The following is a 22,847-nucleotide window of genomic DNA, read 5'->3' on the forward strand; positions in this document are numbered from 1 at the left end:
GCAGTACCAAGTCAAATGCCTTACAGAAATCTAAGTGTATTACATCAACACAATTACATTTATCAACCAAACTTGTAATCTCATCAAACAAGATGTTAAGTTAGTTTGACAGGATCTATTATCTATGTTTCTTTGTGTCCTTTGGCTTCCCTTATCAATTTTCTACAATTCCTAATATCTGTTTATATTCATTACTATCAACTTCCACTCTCTTCCATTTTTTGTATCTGTTGAATAATTCCATAGCATCTATTGAATAACTCCAACCATTTCATAATATCTATGAAGTAACTCGGTAGCATCTATTTGCTAACTCTGTGGGTAGCTCTAGAGTCTGAACTAGTGTAACTCAGAATCAAAATTGTCTCCAAGCATTTTACTAATTTCTATAGAGCTTTGTTGCTCTCTACTACCCTTTGAAACAAAAAACAATCTTGAACATTTTTAATAAAAAATGTTTTTTCCATTTTTCGACCAGTTGTAATATTGAGTCACCATATCCATTCTCATTCTCCATGTGTGATCAAGACAGGGGTTCACATGGATGGGATGGAGTAGGGGAACTGCACAGGGGTGACAGAGTTCATCCTGCTGGGACTATCCCAGATGCAGGAGGTCCAGCTCCTCCTCTTTTTCTTCTTCCTGCTCTTCTACATCATCATCCTCCTAGGGAATTTCCTCATCATCTTCACCATCCAGAGTGACCCCTGCCTGAGCTCCCCCATGTTTTTTTTCCTGGCCAACCTGGCCTTCCTGGACAACTGCTACTGCTCCATCACATCCCCCCCCCCCATCCCCCAAAGATGCTGGCCGACTTCTTTTCCCTCTGCAACACCATCTCATACGGGGGCTGCATGGCCCAGCTCTTCTTCCTCCATTTTCTGGGGGGTGCCGAGGCCTTCCTGCTCATGGCCTTGGCCTAAAACCACGAAGTGGCCATCTGCAAACCTCTGTGCTATGCCATGCTCATGAACAGAGGGATCTGCTGCATCATGGTGGGGGCAGCGTGGGCAGGGGACTTCATTCATGGCATCATCCTCTTTGGTCTGTCCATCCAGCTGTCCTTCTGAAGCCCCAACATCTTGGACAACTTCTTCTGTGACGTCCATAAGCTGGTGAAGCTGGCCTGCGCTGACACCTGCGCAGTGGAGATGATCATGTTCCTCAACAATGGCATGGTCATCATGATGTGCTTCGTCCTCCTCCGTCCTCCATCCTCAAACATAAAAAAGAAGCTTACAAGAAGTGGAAGGTTGGACATATGACCAGGGAAGAGTATAAAAATATTGCTCGGGCATGTAGGAAAGATATCAGGAGGGCCAAATCGCACCTGGAGCTGCAGCTAGCAAGAGATGTCAAGAGTAACAAGAAGGGTTTCTTCAGGTATGTTGGCAACAAGAAGAAAGCCAAGGAAAGTGTGGGCCCCTTACTGAATGAGGGAGGCAACCTAGTGACAGAGGATGTGGAAAAAGCTAATGTACTCAATGCTTTTTTTGCCTCTGTTTTCACTAACAAGGTCAGCTCCCAGACTGCTGCGCTGGGCATCACAGAATGGGGAAGAGATGGCCAGCCCTCTGTGGAGATAGAGGTGGTTAGGGACTATTTAGAAAAGCTGGACGTGCACAAGTCCATGGGGCCGGACGAGTTACATCCGAGAGTGCTGAAGGAATTGGCGGCTGTGATTGCAGAGCCCTTGGCCATTATCTTTGAAAACTCGTGGCGAACGGGGGAAGTCCCGGATGACTGGAAAAAGGCTAATGTAGTGCCAATCTTTAAAAAAGGGAAGAAGGAGGATCCTGGGAACTACAGGCCAGTCAGCCTCACCTCAGTCCCTGGAAAAATCATGGAGCAGGTCCTCAAAGAATCAATCCTGAAGCACTTACATGAGAGGAAAGTGATCAGGAACAGTCAGCATGGATTCACCAAGGGAAGGTCATGCCTGACTAATCTAATCGCCTTTTATGATGAGATTACTGGTTCTGTGGATGAAGGGAAAGCAGTGGATGTATTGTTTCTTGACTTTAGCAAAGCTTTTGACACGGTCTCCCACAGTATTCTTGTCAGCAAGTTAAGGAAGTATGGGCTAGATGAATGCACTATAAGGTGGGTAGAAAGCTGGCTAGATTGTCGGGCTCAACGGGTAGTGATAAATGGCTCCATGTCTAGTTGGCAGCCGGTGTCAAGTGGAGTGCCCCAGGGGTCGGTCCTGGGGCCGGTTTTGTTCAATATCTTCATAAATGATCTGGAGGATGGTGTGGAATGCACTCTCAGCAAATTTGCGGATGATACTAAACTGGGAGGAGTGGTAGATACGCTGGAGGGGAGGGATAGGATACAGAAGGACCTAGACAAATTGGAGGATTGGGCCAAAAGAAATCTGATGAGGTTCAATAAGGATAAGTGCAGGGTCCTGCACTTAGGATGGAAGAATCCAATGCACCGCTACAGACTAGGGACCGAATGGCTAGGCAGCAGTTCTGCGGAAAAGGACCTAGGGGTGACAGTGGACGAGAAGCTGGATATGAGTCAACAGTGTGCCCTTGTTGCCAAGAAGGCCAATGGCATTTTGGGATGTATAAGTAGGGGCATAGCGAGCAGATCGAGGGACGTGATCGTTCCCCCCTATTTGACACTGGTGAGGCCTCATCTGGAGTACTGTGTCCAGTTTTGGGCCCCACACTACAAGAAGGATGTGGATAAATTGGAGAGAGTCCAGCGAAGGGCAACAAAAATGATTAGGGGTCTAGAGCACATGACTTATGAGGAGAGGCTGAGGGAGCTGGGATTGTTTAGTCTGCAGAAGAGAAGAATGAGGGGGGATTTGATAGCTGCTTTCAACTACCTGAAAGGGGGTTCCAAAGAGGATGGCTCTAGACTGTTCTCAATGGTAGCAGATGACAGAACGAGGAGTAATGGTCTCAAGTTGCAATGGGGGAGGTTTAGATTGGATATTAGGAAAAACTTTTTCACTAAGAGGGTGGTGAAACACTGGAATGCGTTACCTAGGGAGGTGGTAGAATCTCCTTCCTTAGAGGTTTTTAAGGTCAGGCTTGACAAAGCCCTGGCTGGGATGATTTAACTGGGAATTGGTCCTGCTTCGAGCAGGGGGTTGGACTAGATGACCTTCTGGGGTCCCTTCCAACCCTGATATTCTATGATTCTATGATTCTATGATCTCCTGTGCCGCCCTGCTGCTCTGGCAGTGAACTCACTCCCCCAGGGGGAAGAGAAAAGTGGCCTCCACCTGCGTCTCGCACATCATCGTGGTCTTCGTGATGTGCGGCCCAGCCGTCTACATCTATGCCCTGCCCTTCCAGACAGCCCCCCTGGAGAAAGTGCTGGCCGTGTTCCACACCATGGTCTTCCCCCTCACCAACCCCATGATCTACACCCTGAGGAACAAGGAGATCAAAAGCTCCATGAGGAAGTTAATCAACAGATACATATCCTGGTGGGTGAAAAGTTAAAGCACTATTGCAAAGTGAAGAAGTATGAGTATTTGCACTTTATTTGTGTTTTAATTGTCATGTGTAAGGCCAAGTTTCGGCCTCAGTTATTCGGGAATAATTCTGCAGTACCTATTGATTAAACCTATAAAATCTGTTGAATAACTTTATAGTATCTATGGAACAATGCTGCAGTTGTATGGATGAACTCAAAGGTGTCTATGGAGTAATTATCTTATATATATGGAGCATCTCTATAGTACTTTGGAGTAGCTCTGTAATAATTCTGAAGGATCCACTGAATAAATCTTTAGCATCTGTGGAGTAACTTTGTGGTAATTCTCCAGTACCTGTTGAGTAACACTGCATTATCTGTGCGAAGCTATGCAGCAACTCTCTAGTATGTAAGAAGTAGCTCTGTATAGTATTATGGAACAACAGTGCCAAACTTCTGTAGTATGGGTTAAGTAAATCTGTTGTTTCTGTTGAGTAACTCCTTACTATCCACAGAATAACATTTATAATTGCTGGTATTATCAGTCTTCTGTGAGGTAATTGTTTAGTGTCTATGGAATAGCTCTGTGGTACTACAGAATAACTCTGGAGTAATTTTGTAGTATCTGTTGAATAATTCCATAGCATCTATTGAATAACTTCAATCATTTCAGAATATCTATGGAATAACTCTATAGAATCTCTTTGGTAACCCCAGAGTCTGCACTGAGGTTACTGAGAACCGAAATTGTCTCCAAGTATTTTACTAATTTCTACAGAGCCATCAAATAATTAAAGACGGGAAAGACTTTGACAGTTTATTGTAGTTCTGTTAAAACACCAAAGGAAATACAGAACCAGATCCTCAATCCCTGAAAATCAGCAATGTACCATTGACACCAGTGAGGCTTGCAGATTTACATCAGTTAAAAAAACATAAATACTTGGGCTTCAGGTCATAAACCTGAACTGTTAAGGGGCTGGAATAAACTTTCCCAATGGGCGGTTTATCCCAGATCATAGCTGGCCCTCCCTAGATGGGAAAGCCCCCATGTCCCATTCCCTATGGCTCCTATGGCCAAGTGGTGGGCCTGCATGAAACCTTACTAGTGTGCATAGTCTCTGTGTGCCCGGCTCATCACAAGCATCTGTAAGCAGAGTCAGGATGAGCTCTACCCTGACATCTGGTGGCGAGTCATGGTGGGTTGTGGAAAAGAACTTCAGGGGCTGATCTCATTTGCATAGACACACCCACCCCACCTAGATGGTCACTTTGGCTGCTGTAGGAGCCCCAGTTTCTCTATTATTGGGGCAGGAATAAACTGTTATTATCCTGTTTATGTGAATCAAGGTCAGTGGAACTGTACTTGGCCTTTTGTTATGCTGGAGGGACTCACCATCAACTAAGCAGCACTCACTAGGCAAGGGTCTTGGGTTCCAAAACCCCATGACTGGAGAGAAGCTGGGGATAGGTATTAGTACCTGGTGGTATGGGTCCTCTGGTAAGGGCCTTACATACTAATTACACTTTCTTTTCTTTCCACTGTAGAATATCAGAGCTAATTTTGATTCCCTTAGGAGTCTAGTTACAGGCTGCTGAGCTGAATTCACTTTGGGCTAATAGTGCACTAGTACTAAGGCTCCCCTACTACAAGCTGAAATCACTGAGTGTTGTGTTAAGTAGTGGGGGAGCCTAAAGATATAGTGCAGAGCAGTTTGCAGGATGGCTGGCAGAGCACAGTGGCTTGCAGGACGGCTGGCAGAGTGGAGCGATTTGTGGGACGGCTGGTGGAGTGGAGCGGAGCCCCATGGAGAGTGGGGCGATTGACTTTGGACCATGTAAGGTGCCCCTTAACAACCCCCCATCTCCACCGAGGTTGGAAGGTAAAACTCTGCAGATAAACTTTCAGACTCTGGGGCTGCACTGACCAGGGACAGAGACCTTTGGGTTGTTGGACTTTTGGGACTTTGGGTGATTTTAGGTTGCTGGACTCAAGAACCAAAAGGAAAGGACACAGCCCAATCTGCTTGGGTTGGGTTTTTTGCTCATGGGTTGTGTTATGAATCCTGTTGGTGGTGTTTCCCCAACATAATGCGACATTGTTTCTCTCTGTTATTAAAAGGCTTTTGCTACACTCAGACTCTGTGCTTGTGAGAGGGGAAGTATTACCTCTTAGAGGCACCCAGCGGGGGTGGGGGTGGTCACTGGGTGGGGGCTCGAGCTGGTTTTGCATTGTGTATTGGAATGGAACCCCTAGATACTGAACCCGGCCCTTGTTGCTGCCAACTCTGACGGGCAGAAGGGTTACACATCCATGACTCATTGCACGAGAGCCAACATTTTCACAAGTGATCCAAGATTTGGGGTATCTCAATTTTTCAGTACCCAATTTGAGGCCAGCATGGTGTTGTTAGTCCTTCACAATGTGGGCTCAGCTCCCCTCATCTCTTACAGAAAAACAAAAAAATCCTTGGGAAATGACACAGGAGCAAGATTTTTCTCCAGAACTCTTCACATGGAAATTGGGCTTCCCCAACCTCCAGCCGTGTCCCCAGGGGAGGATGAGGGTTTGGCCTCTGAACTCAGCGTTCTCCCTGATTACCTGTGGGCATCTCAGAGGCTTTGCTGAAGACGTATCCCTGAACACATCCAGGCTGCCTCAAGCTTGACACCCAAAACTAGCAACTGCTTTGGAAACTTCAGGCCCAAAGTCCTGGGAAGACCCTTATATACAGACACCAAGACTCAGGAGCGATGCTGAGCTTTATGGACTGCACCTGCGGCCCCACAACCAGGGCTAGACTCCTTGGCTGAGCCTTTCACCCTTGCTAGGATTTTAAGTCCACAGCTCCCATGAATTTTAAAGGGGCTTGGGTGTTCAAATCCACTAGGTGGCTTGGGAACCCTTAGCCCTCCTAAAGTTACAACATGGCCTGATTTTACCAGGACAGTCCCAGTTTCTCATACAATGTCCCAGTATCATCCTAGTTTGTCTTATGATGTCCCAGGGTCTCTGGTTTGTTGGTTTGTTTCAGAACAGCAGAAAAATACTGGTTTTTCCTTTCATCCATCAACCTATTTGGGTTAAGATTTGCCAAACCACATAAAAAATTTGTGTACCAGCTTCCCATTACAATCTTTATAATTACGGGCCATCTATCCCCCAGTGTCTCAGCTATGCTGGGTGTTTCTAGGTCTACAAAATGTTTGTGCAAGATGTGTTTTTTCACCAAGTTGGATTTGCCCTGTGGTTAGCAGGAGCCATCAAAATGGAACAAGTCTGGAGTGTTCAAAATGAATGAAGAATGAAGAGAAAAATAATCACAAAAATAATAAAGGTTCTTCTTTTACCCCCATGAACACTAGCACCTAGCATTGGCTGGAAAATGGAATTCCCATCTGTGGGGAATTCTGATAGTTCAACATTGACAGAACAAGGAGTAATGATCTCAAGTTGCAGTACGGGAGATTTAGGTTGGTTATTAGGAAAAACTTTTTCACTACAAGGGTGGTGAAACACTGGAATGCGTTACCTAGGGAGGTGGTGGAATCTCCTTCCCTAGAAGTTTTTAAGGTCAGGCTTGACAAAGCCCTGGCTGGGATGATTTAGTTGGGGATCGGTACTGCTTTGAGCAGGGGGTTGGACTAGATGACCTCCTGAGATCGCTTCCAACCCTGATATTCTATGATTTCTTTTCATGCTGAATCAGGACAAAAATTCTAAGTAACAAATACGCTGATGCAATGAAAAGTTCAGAAAAATGGGATATGAAAATGTCAAACAGAAAAATGTTGACACTCTTGGTCAAAACGAAATGTTTTGACATTACAAAAAGGAATTTTTCATTTGGAAATACTCTTTTGAAACAAACAAAACCCATTTTAAAATATTGACCAAAAGTGAAAGACTGTCTTGAAATTATGAGTCAAACTTTAATTTTTGTTTAGATTCTCCTGACAGGAATTATTAAAAAAACAACCAGAATCGACATATTATCCTGGAAAATGTCAATGAAACAACATTTTTCAATGGGAAAATGTGGGAGATGACACATTTCAAGCAGCTCGATTACAGACACTTGTCCATTGCTGCTCTATAAATTCATTCTACCACTAGGGGATTTTCAAAGGCGTCTAAGGAGTTTGGCTAAAAATAAGACAGGGCTGAGGCCCAAAGGGCGTCCCAGGGGATTGCAGAAATAAAGACGTATTTCTGACCTATAATAACTAGGAGCCCACCAGAACCTCAACTGGCCTGGAATGGCCTGTTCCTTCATTAACACTGTGACGCTGCCCCCCATAAGGCTTTATGGAAATATGCTTATGAATATATATGACATAACTGGAATATGTTCTATGCTACTGTGACAGGGTCAGGCCAGATGGCTACAAAAGAGTGGTCAAAGGTAGGTACATTAGTTCCGGGTTAAGCAGGTCCCTTTTCCCTGGGTAAAACAACAGGGACTATTCCAGAACACTCAGGAACTTTCTAGAACTAATTAAGTCAGGCAGGCTAATTAGGACACCTGTAGCCAATTGGGAAGCTGCTAGAATTAATTAAGGCTAATCAGGACACCAGGTTTAAAAAGATTCTCACTCCAGTTAGTGAGGGATGCACAAGGAGCGGAGAGTAAGAGCGTGTGCTGCTGGAAGACTGAGGAGTACAAATGCTATCTGCAATTAGAAGGAAGGTCCTGTGGTGAGGATACAGAAAGTGTTGGGAGGAGGCCATGGGGAAGTAGCCCAGGGAGTTGTGGCTGTCACACAGCTGTTCCAGAAGGCACTCGACACAGCTACAGTCCACAGGGCCCTGGGCTGGAACCCGGAATAGAGGGAGGGTCTGGGTTCCCCCCGCCCCCCAACTCCCTATTGGATACAGGAGGAGTGGACTTGTACTGTTGGTCCCACCAGAGGGGAAGGTCCCTGGCCTGTCGCCCGACCCACTAGGTGGACCACCAGAGACAGTGGGGATTGTTCTCCTTCCTTTTCCCCATGCTGGCCAGTGATGAGGTTATCTGAGTGAATGGCAAATTTGAGCCACAAAAGTGGCCAAGCTGAGGGCTACTGTGAATCTCTGAGGTGAGCAAAATCCGCCAATAAGTGCAGGACCCACCAAGGTAGAGGAGGAACTTTGTCACACTACATATGCCATGTAACATATCTATGTAAAGGTTATGATCTACTGAATCTATTAATCCTATTTGTATGCATGTATCATTTTTGTATTCGAAGTTATGAATATTGACTGTGTACTGGCTTGGTTTCTAAATAACCTTAGTAGAGCATTTGGTCAGTTCCTGGAGAAAGGAATTTGCAAAGTTAAGTGGCCAATCAAGAAGCACTTAAGGAACAATGCATCTTGGAATGCTCCAATCCCCATAAGAAGTCTTCCTGGAGACAGTCAAGATACCATGTGGGCAATGGCTTCCGCCTGTAAAAACTGTGAGTCTTGCATGGACATGTGACTTGCCCAGGTGACTCCAGAACTCCATCTTTGAGCTGGACTTTGCATAGGAGAGAGGAGGGGGTTTCCACCCACAAGAGAAAGTCTATTTAAGCCTGTGGGGGACCCCGCCATTTTGTCTTCAGCTGGCTAAGGAGGTATCCTCTCCACCCCCAATGATACCTGAAAGAAATTGGAACAAAGGACAGTAACTACAGGGGGTGTGGGTGCTTGCTGGACCCAGACTAGAAGGAGGCTAGTCTGTAAAAGGAAGCTTACTGGAACTGGTGAGGTTTTTATCTGTATTCAGTTTGATTAGACATAGACTTGCGTGTTTTATTTAATTTTACTTGGTAATTCACTTTGTTCTGACTGTTACTACTTGGAACCACTTAAATCCTAATTTCTATATTTAATAAAATCACTTTTTACTTATTAGTTAACCCAGAGTATGTATTAATACTTGGGGGGGGGGGGGCAAACAGCTGTGCATATCTCTCTATCAGTGTTATAGAGGGTGAACAATTTATGAGTTTACCCTGTATAAGCTTTATACAGGGTAAAACGGATTTATTTGGGGTTTGGACCCCATTAGGAGTTGGGCTTCTGAATGTCAAGGACAGGCACACTTCTGTAAGCTGCTTTCAGTTAAGCCTACAGCTGTTAGCAGGAGTTTGCCTGGGATCTGTGTTGGTGAGTATCTGGGTATCTGAGTGTGTGTTTGGTGAGAGGATCGGAGTGTTTGTAGTGAGGGCAGCTTGAAAGTTTGAGCGAGTGCTTGATTGGTTGGCTGAAAAGGGTGGGAGTTGGGAGTGTTTTGTTTCAGGTGAGCCTGGCTGTTTAAAAAAGCCGGCGCTCCGCGAACCAGCTGAGCGGCGGGGAACCAGCTGAGCAGCGGGGGACAGCAGAGCAGCAAACAGCAGGAGTTTGCCTGGGATCTGTGTCGGTGAGTATCTGGGTATCTGAGTGTGTGTTTGGTGAGAGGATCGGAGTGTTTGTAGTGAGGGCAGCTTAAAAGTTTGAGGGAGTGCTTGAATGGTTGGCTGAAAAGGGCGGGAGTTGGGAGTGTTTTGTTTCAGGTGAGCCTGGCTGTTTAAAAAAGCCGGCGCTCCGCGAACCAGCTAAGCGGCGGGGAACCAGCTGAGCAGCAGGGGACAGCAGAGCAGCAAACAGCAGGAGTTTGCCTGGGAGTTCGCCTGGAGTGAGCCCACTGAGGCTTACACCCTAACGACTTCTCTGAGTAATTACTGCATCTCCTGAGGAAGCTCATAGTAGGAAGGTAATATGGATGGGGAGTGTTCAACTGTTGTGACCTGCACTGGATGTGCCATGTTTGTCTTTCTTCCAGAGGACAGAAGCGACTTTGTGTGTACAAAGTGCAAGCTGGTCTCCATATTGGAAGAGAAGGTTCAAGGTCTGGAGCAACAGGTATCGACCCTGCATTGCATAAGAGAAACTGAAGATTTCCTGGACAGACATCAGGATATGCTTCTACAGGCACAAGGTTCTGAAGATTCAGAGCAGGCTGCACAGCATGGACAGGAGGACGGTGAAGAAATCTGGCAACATGTGACCTCCAGAAGAAGGGGGAACGTCCATGTACCAGCAACGCGGATACAGATAAGTAACCTTTTTCATGTTCTCTCCACAGGTACCATTGCGGGGAGTGGCCCAGATGATATGTCTGGGGGAAGGGAGCAGAAGGACACTCCACCAGTTGAAAGGCATGAGATGCACGGTCCTAAGGCTGGGGGTTCCATGACCACCACTCCCAAGAGAAGGAGGCGGGTGGTGCTGGTCGGGGACTCTCTCCTCAGGGGGACTGAGTCATCTATCTGCCGCCCTGACCGGGAAAACAGAGAAGTCTGCTGCTTACCAGGGGCTAAGATTCGCGATGTGACGGAGAGTCTGCAGAGACTCATCAAGCCCTCAGACTGCTACCCCTTCCTGCTTTTCCACGTGGGCACCAATGATACTGCCAAGAATGACCTTGAGTGGATCACTACAGACTACGTGGCTCTGGGAAGGAGGATAAAGGAGTATGAGGCGCAAGTGGTGTTCTCGTCCATCCTCCCCATGGAAGGAAAAGGCCGGGGTAGGGATCATCGAATCGTGGAAGTCAACGAATGGCTATGCAGATGGTGTCGGAGAGAAGGCTTTGGATTCTTCGACCAGGGGATGGTGTTCCAAGAAGGAGGAGTACTAGGCAGAGACGGGCTCCACTTAACGAAGAGAGGGAAGAGCATCTTCGCGAGCAGGCTCGCTAACCTAGTGAGGAGGGCTTTAAACTAGGTTCACCGGGGGAAGAAGACCAAAGCCCTGAGGTAAGTGGGGAAGCGGGATACTGGGAGGAAGCACGAGCAGGAGCGTGTGAGAGGGGAGGGCTCCTGCCTCATACTGAGAACAAGGGGCGATCAGCGGTTTATCTCAAGTGCCTATATACAAATGCACAAAGCCTGGGAAACAAGCAGGGAGAACTGGAGGTCCTGGCAAAGACAGGGAATTATGATGTGTTTGGAATAACAGAGACTTGGTGGGATAACTCACATGACTGGAGTACTGTCATGGATGGGTATAAACTGTTCAGGAAGGACAGGGAGGCCAGCAAAGGTGGGGGAGTTGCACTGTATGTAAGGGAGCAGTATGACTGCTCAGAGCTCAAGTATGAAACTGCAGAAAAACCTGAGCGTCTCTGGATTAAGTTTAGAAGCGTGAGCAACAAGGGTGATGTCGTGGTGGGAGTCTGCTGTAGACCACCAGACCAGGGGGATGAGGTGGACGAGGCTTTCTTCCGGCAAGTCGCAGAAGCTACTAGATCGCACGCCCTGGTTCTCATGGGCGACTTCAATCATCCTGATATCTGCTGGGAGAGCAATGCAGCAGTGCACAGTCAATCCAGGAAGTTTTTGGAAACTGTAGGGGACAATTTCCTGGTGCAAGTGCTGGAGGAACCAACTAGGGGCGGAGCTCTTCTTGACCTGCTGCTCACAAACCGGGAAGAATTAGTAGGGGAAGCAAAAGTGGATGGGAACCTGGGAGGCAGTGACCATGAGATGGTCGAGTTCAGGATCCTGACACAAGGAAGAAAGGAAAGCAGCAGAATACGGACCCTGGACTTCAGAAAAGCAGACTTTGACTCCCTCAGGGAACTGATGGGCAAGATCCCATGGGAGAATAACATGACGGGGAAAGGAGTCCAGGAGAGCGGGCTGTATTTTAAAGAATCCTTATTGAGGTTACAGGGACAAACCTTCCCGATGTGTAGACAGAATAGTAAATATGGCAGGCTACCAGCTTGGCTTAACAGTGAAATCCTTGCTGCTCTTGAATAGAAAAAAGAAGCTTACAAGAAGTGGAAGATTGGACAAATGACCAGGGATGAGTATATAAATATTGTTCGGGCATGTAGGAATGGAATCAGGAAGGCTAAATCACACCTGGAGTTGCAGCTAGCGAGGGATGTTAAGAGTAACAAGAAGGGTTTCTTCAGGTATGTTGGCAATAAGAAGAAAGCCAAGGAAAGTGTGGGCCCCTTACTAAATGAGGGAGGCAACCTAGTGACAGACGATGTGGAAAAAGCTAATGTACTCAATGCTTTTTTTTGCCTCTGTCTTCACGAACAAGGTCAGCTCCCAGACTACTGCACAGGGCACAGCATGGGGAGGAGATGGCCAGCCCTCTGTGAAGGAAGAAGTGGTTCGGGACTATTTAGAAAAACTGGACATGCACAAGTCCATGGGGCCGGATGCACTGCATCCGAGAGAGCTGAAGGAGTTGGCGGATGTGATTGCAGAGCCATTGGCCATTATCTTTGAAAACTCATGGCGATCGGGGGAAGTCCCGGACGACTGGAAAAAGGCTAATGTAGTGCCCATCTTTAAAAAAGGGAAGAAGGAGGATCCTGGGAACTACAGGCTGGTCAGCCTCACCTCAGTCCCCGGAAAAATCATGGAGCATGTCCTCAAGGAATCAATTCTGAAGCACTTAGAGGAGAGGAAAGTGATCAGGAACAGTCAGCATGGTTTCACCAAGGGCAAGTCATGCCTGACTAATCTAATTGCCTTCTATGATGAGATAACTAGTTCTGTGGATGAAGGGAAAGCAGTGGACGTGTTATTCCTCGACTTTAGCAAAGCTTTTGACACGGTCTCCCACAGTATTCTTGTCAGCAAGTTAAAGAAGTATGGTCTGGATGAATGGACTATGATGTGGATAGAAAGCTGGCTAGATTGTCGGGCTCAACGGGCAGTGATCAATGGCTCCATGTCTAGTTGGCAGCCGATATCTAGCAGAGTGCCCCAAGGGTCGGTCCTGGGGCCGGTTTTGTTCAATATCTTCATTAATGATCTGGAGGATGGTGTGGATTGCACCCTCAGCAAGTTTGCGGATGACACTAAACTGGGAGGAACTGGTAGATACGCTGGAGGGTAGGGATAGGATACAGAGGGACCTAGACAAATTGGAGGATTGGGCCAAAAGAAATCTGATGAGGTTCAACAAGGACAAATGCAGAGTCCTGCACTTAGAACGGAAGAATCCAATGCACCGCCTCAGACTAGGGACCGAATGGCTCGGCAGCAGTTCTGCAGAAAAGGACCTAGGGGTGACAGTGGACGAGAAGCTGGATATGAGTCAACAGTGTGCCCTTGTTGCCAAGAAGGCAATGGCATTTTGGGGTGTATAAGTAGGGTCATTGCCAGCAGATCGAGGGACGTGATCGTTCCCCTCTATTCGACATTGGTGAGGCCTCATCTGGAGTATTGTGTCCAGTTGTGGGCCCCACACTACAAGAAGGATGTGGATAAATTGGAGAGAGTCCAGCGAAGGGCAACAAAAATGATTAGGGGACTGGAACACATGACTTATGAGGAGAGGCTAAGGGAACTGGGATTGTTTAGTCTACGGAAGAGAAGAATGAGGGGGGATTTGATAGCTTCTTTTAACTACCTGAAGGGTGGATCCAAAGAGGATGGATCTAGACTATTCTCAGTGATAGCAGATGACAGGACAAGGAGTAATGGTCTCAAGTTGCAGTGGGGGAGGTTTAGGTTGGATCTTAGGAAAAACTTTTTCACTAGGAGGATGGTGAAACACTGGAATGGGTTACCTAGGCAGGTGGTGGAATCCCCTTCCTTAGAAGTTTTTAAGGTCAGGCTTGACAAAGCCCTGGCTGGGATGATTTAGTTGGGATTGGTCCTGCTCTGGGCAGGGGGTTGGACTAGATGGCCTCCAGAGGTCCCTTCCAACCCTTTTATTCTATGATTCTATGTTAGGGGACGTGGTTCAGACCTGGGTCTGGGATTCCAGCAGGCTAGCGGGTCTGGCTGAAACCAGGAGGGCACTGAAGTCCTAAGCTGCCAGGGCAAGAAAGCAGGAGCAAAAGTAGTCTTGGCACATCAGGTGGCAGCTCCCAGGGGGTTTCTGTGATCCAACCCATCACAAATGCCACACAGTTATCCCTCAGGGGGCAGAGTTGTTTTTCTCCTGCATTGCTTCAGCAGCTTTTGGGATGCAGCCACCAGAGGAAGCCACAGCTCAGGCTGCCCTGGGTGCTTGAAGTTGGTCACTAAGCGATACCCAGAGGCAAAGACTGAAAACTAAGGGCCAAGTCCTGAGCTGGCGTAAATTGATACAGTTTTGTTGACTTCAACTGACCCACTGATGTCCATGGAACTACATTGATTTACACTAGCTGGGGATCTCGCCCGTTATACGGGTTCCTATCTGTATTCTCTGCCTGTGAAACTGAACTAAAGACAAGTCAAACGTTCCCAACCAGTCTGCTCTTTCCTAGTTCTTTGTCCTGTGGGATTAATTACAGTGTAACTTCTAATGGCGACGGAGCGATTCATTCCCACTGGAGGCAGAATTTGGGAGGATTTCACCATTGCTAAGAGCTTCAGCTCCTATGAATGGGATGAATGGCCCAACTTTTCTTTCTTCCTTTCATTCTCGGCAAAAAAAAATTCTGACTGAGACAACAGTGACACAAAAGGGTCCTTTGGCTGCAGCTCCATTGTAGCGTGATGCTTTTAACATGATGCATTCACTTTGGTTGCAGGCATGTCAGAGCTACAAAGGGCCAGAGTTCCCAACAGTGTAAATTGGAGTCATTCTATTGAAGGCAATGGCCCACATCCCCAGCTGGTGTCAATCAGGCATAGCTCCATCGGAGTCAAAGGGGCCAGATCCCCAGATGACGTAAAGCAATTTAGGCAATGGAGCTACACTTATTTACACCAGCTGAGCATCTATCTTCAGTGTGCTGGAAGCCAGCGAGGGAGGACCCTGCAGATTCATTGCTTGGCTCCCCAGGGCCCACACACAGAGACAGGAAATTTGTTCCTGGGCAGAGCTGACTTGGGACCGTTCAGCTGAGAGCCCTGGGGGTGGGCCGGAGAACATCCCCACTGTATTCTCTGCTGTGATGCAATTCAGCCTGCAGGGGCAGTAAGCCAGTGGTCATGATCCTTCTGTGTTGGATTCTCCAGCCTGTGCTGTAGAGGAGGGCAGACAAGATGATCCCATCTGGCCTTGGAATCACTGAACCTCCCGCTCCAGGAGTCTGCACTGAGAGCTGAGCTCAAGGGGGCCCCAGGTCTCAGAGGCACTGTGTTGGGGGGGTGCTGGCTAAGGAGTGCCTAGACTGGCTTTATATGGCCAGAAGTGGATGGAGAACTCACTTGATACTGCACAGAGGCACCAGCGTTTTCCTTTAGCGCCAGTGTGAAAAGCTTGAGCTGCTTTGTGAGACAGCATTGCCCAGTGGATAGAGCACCAGGACTCGGGTGCCCTGGTTCTGTTCCCAACTCTGCCACTGGCCTGCTGGGTGTCTCTGTTTCCCCATCTGTAGTGTGGGCGCAGTGATACCGACCTCCTTTGTAAAGCACTGTAAGATCTACTGATGCAAAGTGCTAGTGAAGAGCTAGGTGTTAATATCATTGAGCTTGCAGTGAAAACAGATGTGTGGAAGGCCAAGAGTTCGAGCCCTGGATTCCCAGGTGTGTGAGAATGTGCATAGTCCAGGGGCCTAAGGGAATTAGGCACCCAAACATAACTGAAATTCAGTGGGCCCCTAGCTGTCTCACACTCCTTTGAATATTCCAGCCGACACTGGCACGGCCCAGATCCAGGGAAAGGCGTTCAGTGGCTCAGACCCCGCACTTGCTGTCCTGTTCCACCACACTCATCCCCTGCTCTGGCAGTGTCAGCTCATAGGCACAGCTCAGCTGTGCCCTGCTGGGTGAATGAGAAGGGAGGCCAACCTGTCCCCTCAGCCTCCACCATGTCACTGGGGCCCTTGACTCAGCAGCAGCTGTGGGGATGAGACCTCGGGGGGCAGCTCAGACAGGAAAAAGGAGCTCCCTTCATCGATTTATTTCCGTGACGGTCGCAAGGACCAACTCCAGCTGATGATCCCGGGCCTGTTGTGCTAGGTGCTGGACAAACAGGCTGTAGCCTTTTATTTTATTTAGACTAGATTGAGTGAGGTTATCTTACACCACCGTGGGGACGGCTCTGGGGGCTACAGTTTGGAGCGCCACAGAGTGAAAATCACCTCTGCTCTTTGTCTCTGATCCAGTGGCGCTAGGAACACGAGAAGACCAAGGACAGTGGCCACACATACATTCACAAGCACAAAGCCTAGTCTGTATAGTACATTGTATTAGAGTAATAAGTAAGGTTATGATTAGCCAGGCAGATATAATGCCTGTGAATGCTCACGCAAAAGTTATAAATAGAGTCAGACCCCTAGCCTCAGAGATATTCTGGTGGATTTCTCACCACTTGATCAGCAGCAGGGGTGTAGTTCCTGCTCGAGTTCTTCCCCAGGTTCTTCCCCAGCTTTTCCAACCAGGGAACACTTTTATATCGTAATTCTGACTCCATCTAACTCCCATGCATGTGCATAAAGGTGCCAACCCTTTTCTCCTTATCTGTATGTCTTCACCCCATGAATATCGGGGTGCCCCATTTTCATAGCTCCTAATTAGCATTGATGCACAGCACATACCCTGCAGTCGGGACAGGCATTTAATGATGTCACCCTAAGGTCTCTCATGGACTTGAACAATACATTAGGGTCAATTTTCTGCAGCATCACTCATTGGCATATTTTCTCAGTAGCCTTGTGATCTTTACTGGCCTAGTGTTATTCTTCAGTCACCTACTTATGTCAAACACTCTTAAGCCTCTGGCCTAGTATGGCTAAGCTGAAATCTTACAGGCCTCACCCCGTAGGCCTTGTATTTGGGCCCTGCTTTACTTATATACCTAATGCATATTCATTACTCCTAAATATTTATCAATCTTATTCTTCTATAATCATAAAATTTAAATCTATTTAGCACACGATTACATATGACATCTCACATAAATTGCTCACAACATCACACAACACACTAATCAATGAATGATAAAATGAACAAACAAATGAACAAGCTACCAGGTAACAGAGAAGGATAGTCTTTGTCTTCAAGCTTTCCCACTCTAGGGCCGGGATTATCAAAGGGCTGGGATTTGGGTGTCTAACCCCCTTAGGCCTCTTTAAAAATCCCACTCTGGTGTTGGACAGGACAGAGGGGGCAGATGAGACGGGATGGGTTGAGGGGCCACATCATAACCAAGAGAATTTAGAAGAGAAAGAAATGTCAGCCAGGCGTTGGCTTAGCCCATGTCAGATGGGAGGGACTGGGGGCATCATGACAGAGGTGGGTTTTCAGAATGGATTTTGCTTGCAAGCCTATTTCCCATACAAAAAGGTTACTAAAATAATAGAAGAGATGCAGAATCACCTTAATCAACATGGCTGATGTCAAGGGAAAGGGCCAGGAATAGCGACATACTGAATGACAGTGTCTTATCCCTCTTACGTTCCCCGTGGCTCAGAGCCTGGGAATGGAACAAGGAGCGTCTTTATTTGATCTTCAGTTGCGTGGTGTGAGGAGGGGCTGGGGTACGGTCCTGGGTAAATGGACGTGGGACTGAGATGTGGAGCAATACAACGCTAAATTGCGGCCTTCTACAAGGCACCAGCTAGTCTCCAAAGCTGGGATATTTCCACAGGGGCCTAGGGGAGTTCAGTGACCAATTTCCATTGACTTTCAAAGGAATATCGGTGTCTAACTGCCCTAAGCATCTAAGGCTCCCAATTCCCATTGGCTTTCAATGGGATCTGAATACCCAACTGGCTTAGAGTCTCTTGAAAACTCCCAGTCCCCCTAGATCTAGTCCACTAGAGGTCACTAGACAATTCTCTCTTCTCTTCTCTTCTCTTCTCTTCTCTTCTCTTCTCTTCTCTTCTCTTCTCTTCCTATAGTTTCTTCCTCTCTGCCTTCCCATGGCAAAGCTGTATGTCTCAAGGAAGGCCCCCTGCATGAGGGATGCTGGGAACAAGTCCATCCTGGTGCACTGAGTGGTGGGGAGCCTGGCTTTCAAGTACTCTTAGGGAGGGCTGAGCCCATCCGGCCCATCCCATCCCTCAGCACTTCCTTCACTGCCTTGTTGCTGAAGCTGAAGATGATGGGGTTGAGCAGGGGCGTCACCACCGTGTTCAGCACCGTGACCACCTTGTTGAAGCCTGTGGAGGAGCCGCCAGCAAGCTTGTTGTAGATGAAGATGGAGCAGCCGTAGTAGAGCGAGGCGAGCATGATGTGGGAGGTGCAGGTGCTGAAGACCTTTCGCCTGCCCTGGGCCGAGGGCATCCTCATCACCATGGCGACAATGTAGAGATAGGACACTCTCATCACAGAGGTGGAGGTGAGGAGGAGGAAGGATGAGATGGCCAAGTCCAGGGCCGGAGGAGGCTGGTGTCGGCACAGATCAGCTCCAGCAAGGGGGCGCTGTCGCAGAAGAAGTGGTCGATGGCGTTGGGCCTGCAGAAGGGCAGCCTGGCCTTGAGCACCATGGAAGTCGAGATGAAGAGGAAGCTGCTTGTCCAGCAGGACAACACCAGGCTGAGGCAGACCTGGCCGGTCATGATGGCCGTGTAGTGCAGCGGGTTGCAGATGGCCACATAGTGGTCCACGGACATGGCGGCCAGCAGAAGAACTTCATCTGAGCCCTCCAGGAAGTAGACGTAGCCCTGGAGGGCGCAGGCCAGGAAGGAGATGGTCTTTCACTGGGAGAGGAGGAGAAGGATCATCGTGGGCATGACGGTGGTGGTGATGAGCAGCTCCAGAAGCAAGAGGTGCCTGAGGAAGTAGTACATGGGCGTGTGGAGGCGGCGGTCCAGACAGATCATGACGATAACCAGAGTGTTCCCCAGCAGCATCAGCAAGTACATCGCGTGGAAGAGGGGCAGCTGCAGCTGGCCGAGGCTGGAGAAACCAAGAAGGACAACCTCAGTGATTGCTGCTGAAGACTGATTCACTGGGGACCTCCGAGCAGGATCCATTGGGCCTGCAAGTGAGAAGGAAAGCATTGGAAGTCACTCCCCCATGAGATAAATTGACGGGGCAAGCGGGATTCCACACACAACACAGATCCTGAGTGGAGCGGTTAGATCCAGGGTGAGGGAGAACTAATAACTTTCCAAAAGTGTTTTACTTCTTTTTTCCCACGGTTTCTGGTTTTTAGTTAAAAGCAGAAATTCCAGAATTGCAGCTCTCTTTCCCCTGCCCCTCTTTTTTTCCTTTCCTTTTTTCTTCCAGATGCAGTAGAATAAACGATAGGTACATTTCTGATTTCACTTTCTATGTTTTCTTTCTTCAATGGGTGTTTTTCTCTTTGCCACCACGTAACTTTTGCAGCAGAACAGTGGAACAGGAGCAATCCCACAGCCCAGGCAACCTCTCTAACCTCCAGACTATCCTTCCTCTCACAGGGGTCCTTCTGCCCTGATGCTAATTTACCCTGTGACCTTGGATGGGTCACTTCTTCATTAACACACTGGTTACAGCTGTGGCAGACTGCCTCTAATTAAGTCCCAGACTCCGCTTAAGCATGTGTCTAAAGGCCAGACAGTTTAGAGGAATTTAGTGGGATTTTCAAAGACCATTGACGCTAAAGGACAGTGTTGGCACCAGAACAGGTGGAGATAAACTGCCCATGGGTCAACTGAGGCTGGTTTGAGAAGGTTTCTAACCATCAGCAGAGGGAGTTTCGGGAACAGCCTCCAATAAGAGCAGTGCGGGGAGAAACAACCTAACTAGCTTGAAGATGGAGCTTGATAAATTTATGAACGGGAGAATATGCTGGGATTGCCAGTGATATCACGGGGTTGGCTGCTAGGACCCAGGGGCCCCTTCCAATCCTATGTCCTACCGAGGCTGAAACCTACAGGAGCAAGAAATTCAAGGCGACTTGGAACTTTGTTCCTTTAATCTCCCTCTCTGGGGCTGGGGGTCCTAGTCCTGCAGTGTTGACATCAGTGGACTGAGTTTTAGCCCTGAATGAACTGGTGAAAAATTTGTATCCAGAATTGGCCTTTCTTCTTTTGTTTTTTTTTAAGGAAATTTTTGCAATAACATTTCGGTTTTGTTTTCTGTTTGTTTCCTGGGAAGGGGGGTTGATTGGTTGTTTACCTTCTTTCTTTTCTTTTTTCTCCCATATATTTTGATGACAAAACAAACAAAAATGGTTTAGCTTTAATATGAATTTTTTTTTTTGCCATTTGTCATTTTCACTGATCAAGAAGAACCAAAGGCTGGAAGTTAAAGCCAGACAAATTCATATTGGAAACAAGGCATAAATTTTTCACCGTGCGCATGATTCACCACTGGAACAAACTCCAAAGAGAAATGATGGATTCTGCATCTCTTGATGTCCAGTCAGACTGGGTACATTTCTGGAAGGTGATTTAGCCAAATACAAGTTACATGGCTAAATACAGGGGTTACTGGGTGAAATGTAAAGGACTGTGGTATACAGAAGGCCAGACTACATGTACCCTTAACTCTGCCCCACTTCAGGCCCTGCATCATGATTACAGTTGGTCAAAGATTTCAACAATTCCATTTTAGCAACAACAAAAATTTGAATTTCAACCCAAAAATTTAGAAAAATCATTGGACGATATTTTCATAAATCCTTGCTCCTGGTTTGGTGTTTTGTTTAGACCAGCTGTAACAAAACCACTAAGCAATGTAATGAATGGTTGTGTCACCACGTGTCATACAATGAGCACTCGGGAATTCATAGCAGCTCTAGGCACAGAGTTCTTCCTTCCCTAACACATCAGACCCGAATGTAGTCCCATGAAGACTATTGAATGGCAGGCAGGGGTGAGCTAGAGATGGATCCACCGTAACTGTCTATTATACCTTATTCTAACAAGCATTTTTCATGCATTGTGAAATGCTAGCCTGGGCTGGCATAATACATCCGTCCAGATCTCCTCTTGGATGGTCACCATGGTGATGAATAATGTTGTATGACCAGTCCTAGTGCTGTGGCCAGCAATGCTGTCATTAATAAAGCAAAATTCCTATGGACATAAACATGTCCACCCATAGACATGTCCCATAGATGTTTTCTTTAGAAGTAAGGAACCAGCACCTTTGTCCACCCCGCTAGTCTGTTCTTTGAGCAGGTGCTCCAATGATATTCTTGTCTAGTCTAGTCTAGTCTATTTAGGTTCTTCTATTGCTCTCATCAGTAGTATCAGGCATGGGTGCCAGTGACATTTGAATTACAAGAGACTCTTCATTAGCTTGGCAGTACAGGACATATGACACACACTTGAGAACACTTTTAAAAGTCCGGGATTTCTTGTAAGTTTAACCTTAACACTCAGCTTCTTGGCTTTGTAATTTTTAGTTGATTTGTGAGGGGGATGAGAGATTTGGGGGCTTCTTTCTTTCTTTCTTTCTTTCTTTCTTTCTTTCTTTCTTTCTTTCTTTCAATACAAGTCTTCTAAGAATTTTGGCTTGGTTTTCCACAGGAACTTAAGGGAGTTATGCACCTAAATCCCATGAAATTCAATGGCAGTTGGGCGTTTAATTCTCTTAGTCTCTCTTGAAAGTCCCACCCAAAATTCTGCAAGAAAAGCCATTAGTGTCTGAGCTTTTCTTATCTGCCATATTACCTTCTGGTTCAAAAATTGAAGGTAATAATCAGAGATGACTGAAAGTATTCTATTAATATATTTGTTGATGGAAAATTGATTTTCAACTAAATGGAAATTTTGGGTGGAAAAATCTGTTTTCAGCAAATTTTGAGGGGTGTTTTAAAAGAAAAACAAATTTTGATTAAAATCTGAAAATTTTCAAAAAATAAAACTTTTACAAAACAGGGGAAAAAAATGTCAAAATGTTTTGTTTAATCTCAAGAAACAGCTAAACTCATTTTGTTCTGTTTTTGTCTATGAAATCTGAACATTTTCCATGACAGATTTTGACAAAATGAAAGAAAAAAACTAACGGTCAATTGTGGGGGGGGGGGCATGGTCATCAAAAGCTGGTGAAAACCTGAAATCCTTCACAGAAATATTTTGACAAAATGGAATATATATATATTTGTCACAACTTTTCATGGAGAAAATTATTTCTCTGGCAGCTCTGAAAATGACAATATGAAACAAATTTAAATTTTCTTTCATTATAGTAATCCTGGCGAATAAACTTTGAGATCAAAATAAACTCGGCTCTCTCGTATTCATAGATTCTTAGATTGCAGGGTCCAAACGGACTATTGTGACCACCCAGCCTGACCTCATGTCGAACCCAGGCCAGAGAAGGTCCCCCAAATAATTCCTAGAGTAGAGCTTTTAGAAAAATGTCCCTTGTTGACTTAAAAATTGTCAGTGATGGAGAATCCACCACGACCCTTGCTAAGTTGTTCCAGAGCTAAAGTACTCTCACTGTAAAAATTTACATCTTATTTCCAGTCTGAATTTGTCTAGCTTCAACTTCCAGTCATTGGATCATGTGAGACCTTTCTCTACTGGATCGAAGAGTAACGAGGAGTCCAATGGCACTTTAAAGACTAACAGATTTATTTGAGCATAAGCTTTTGTGGGTAA

At 46.7% G+C, this 22,847-nt stretch overlaps 1 pseudogene; it reads left to right on the top strand.

Annotated features, from left to right (window-relative positions):
- The first annotated feature begins 549 nt into the window (after positions 1-549).
- Positions 550-3,467, top strand: LOC141997729 (olfactory receptor 4M1-like; annotated as a pseudogene).
- The last annotated feature ends 19,380 nt before the right edge of the window (positions 3,468-22,847 follow it).

Source organism: Natator depressus, chromosome 13 (assembly GCF_965152275.1).
Source record: "Natator depressus isolate rNatDep1 chromosome 13, rNatDep2.hap1, whole genome shotgun sequence".
In the NCBI taxonomy this organism is placed as follows: Eukaryota; Metazoa; Chordata; order Testudines; family Cheloniidae; genus Natator; species Natator depressus.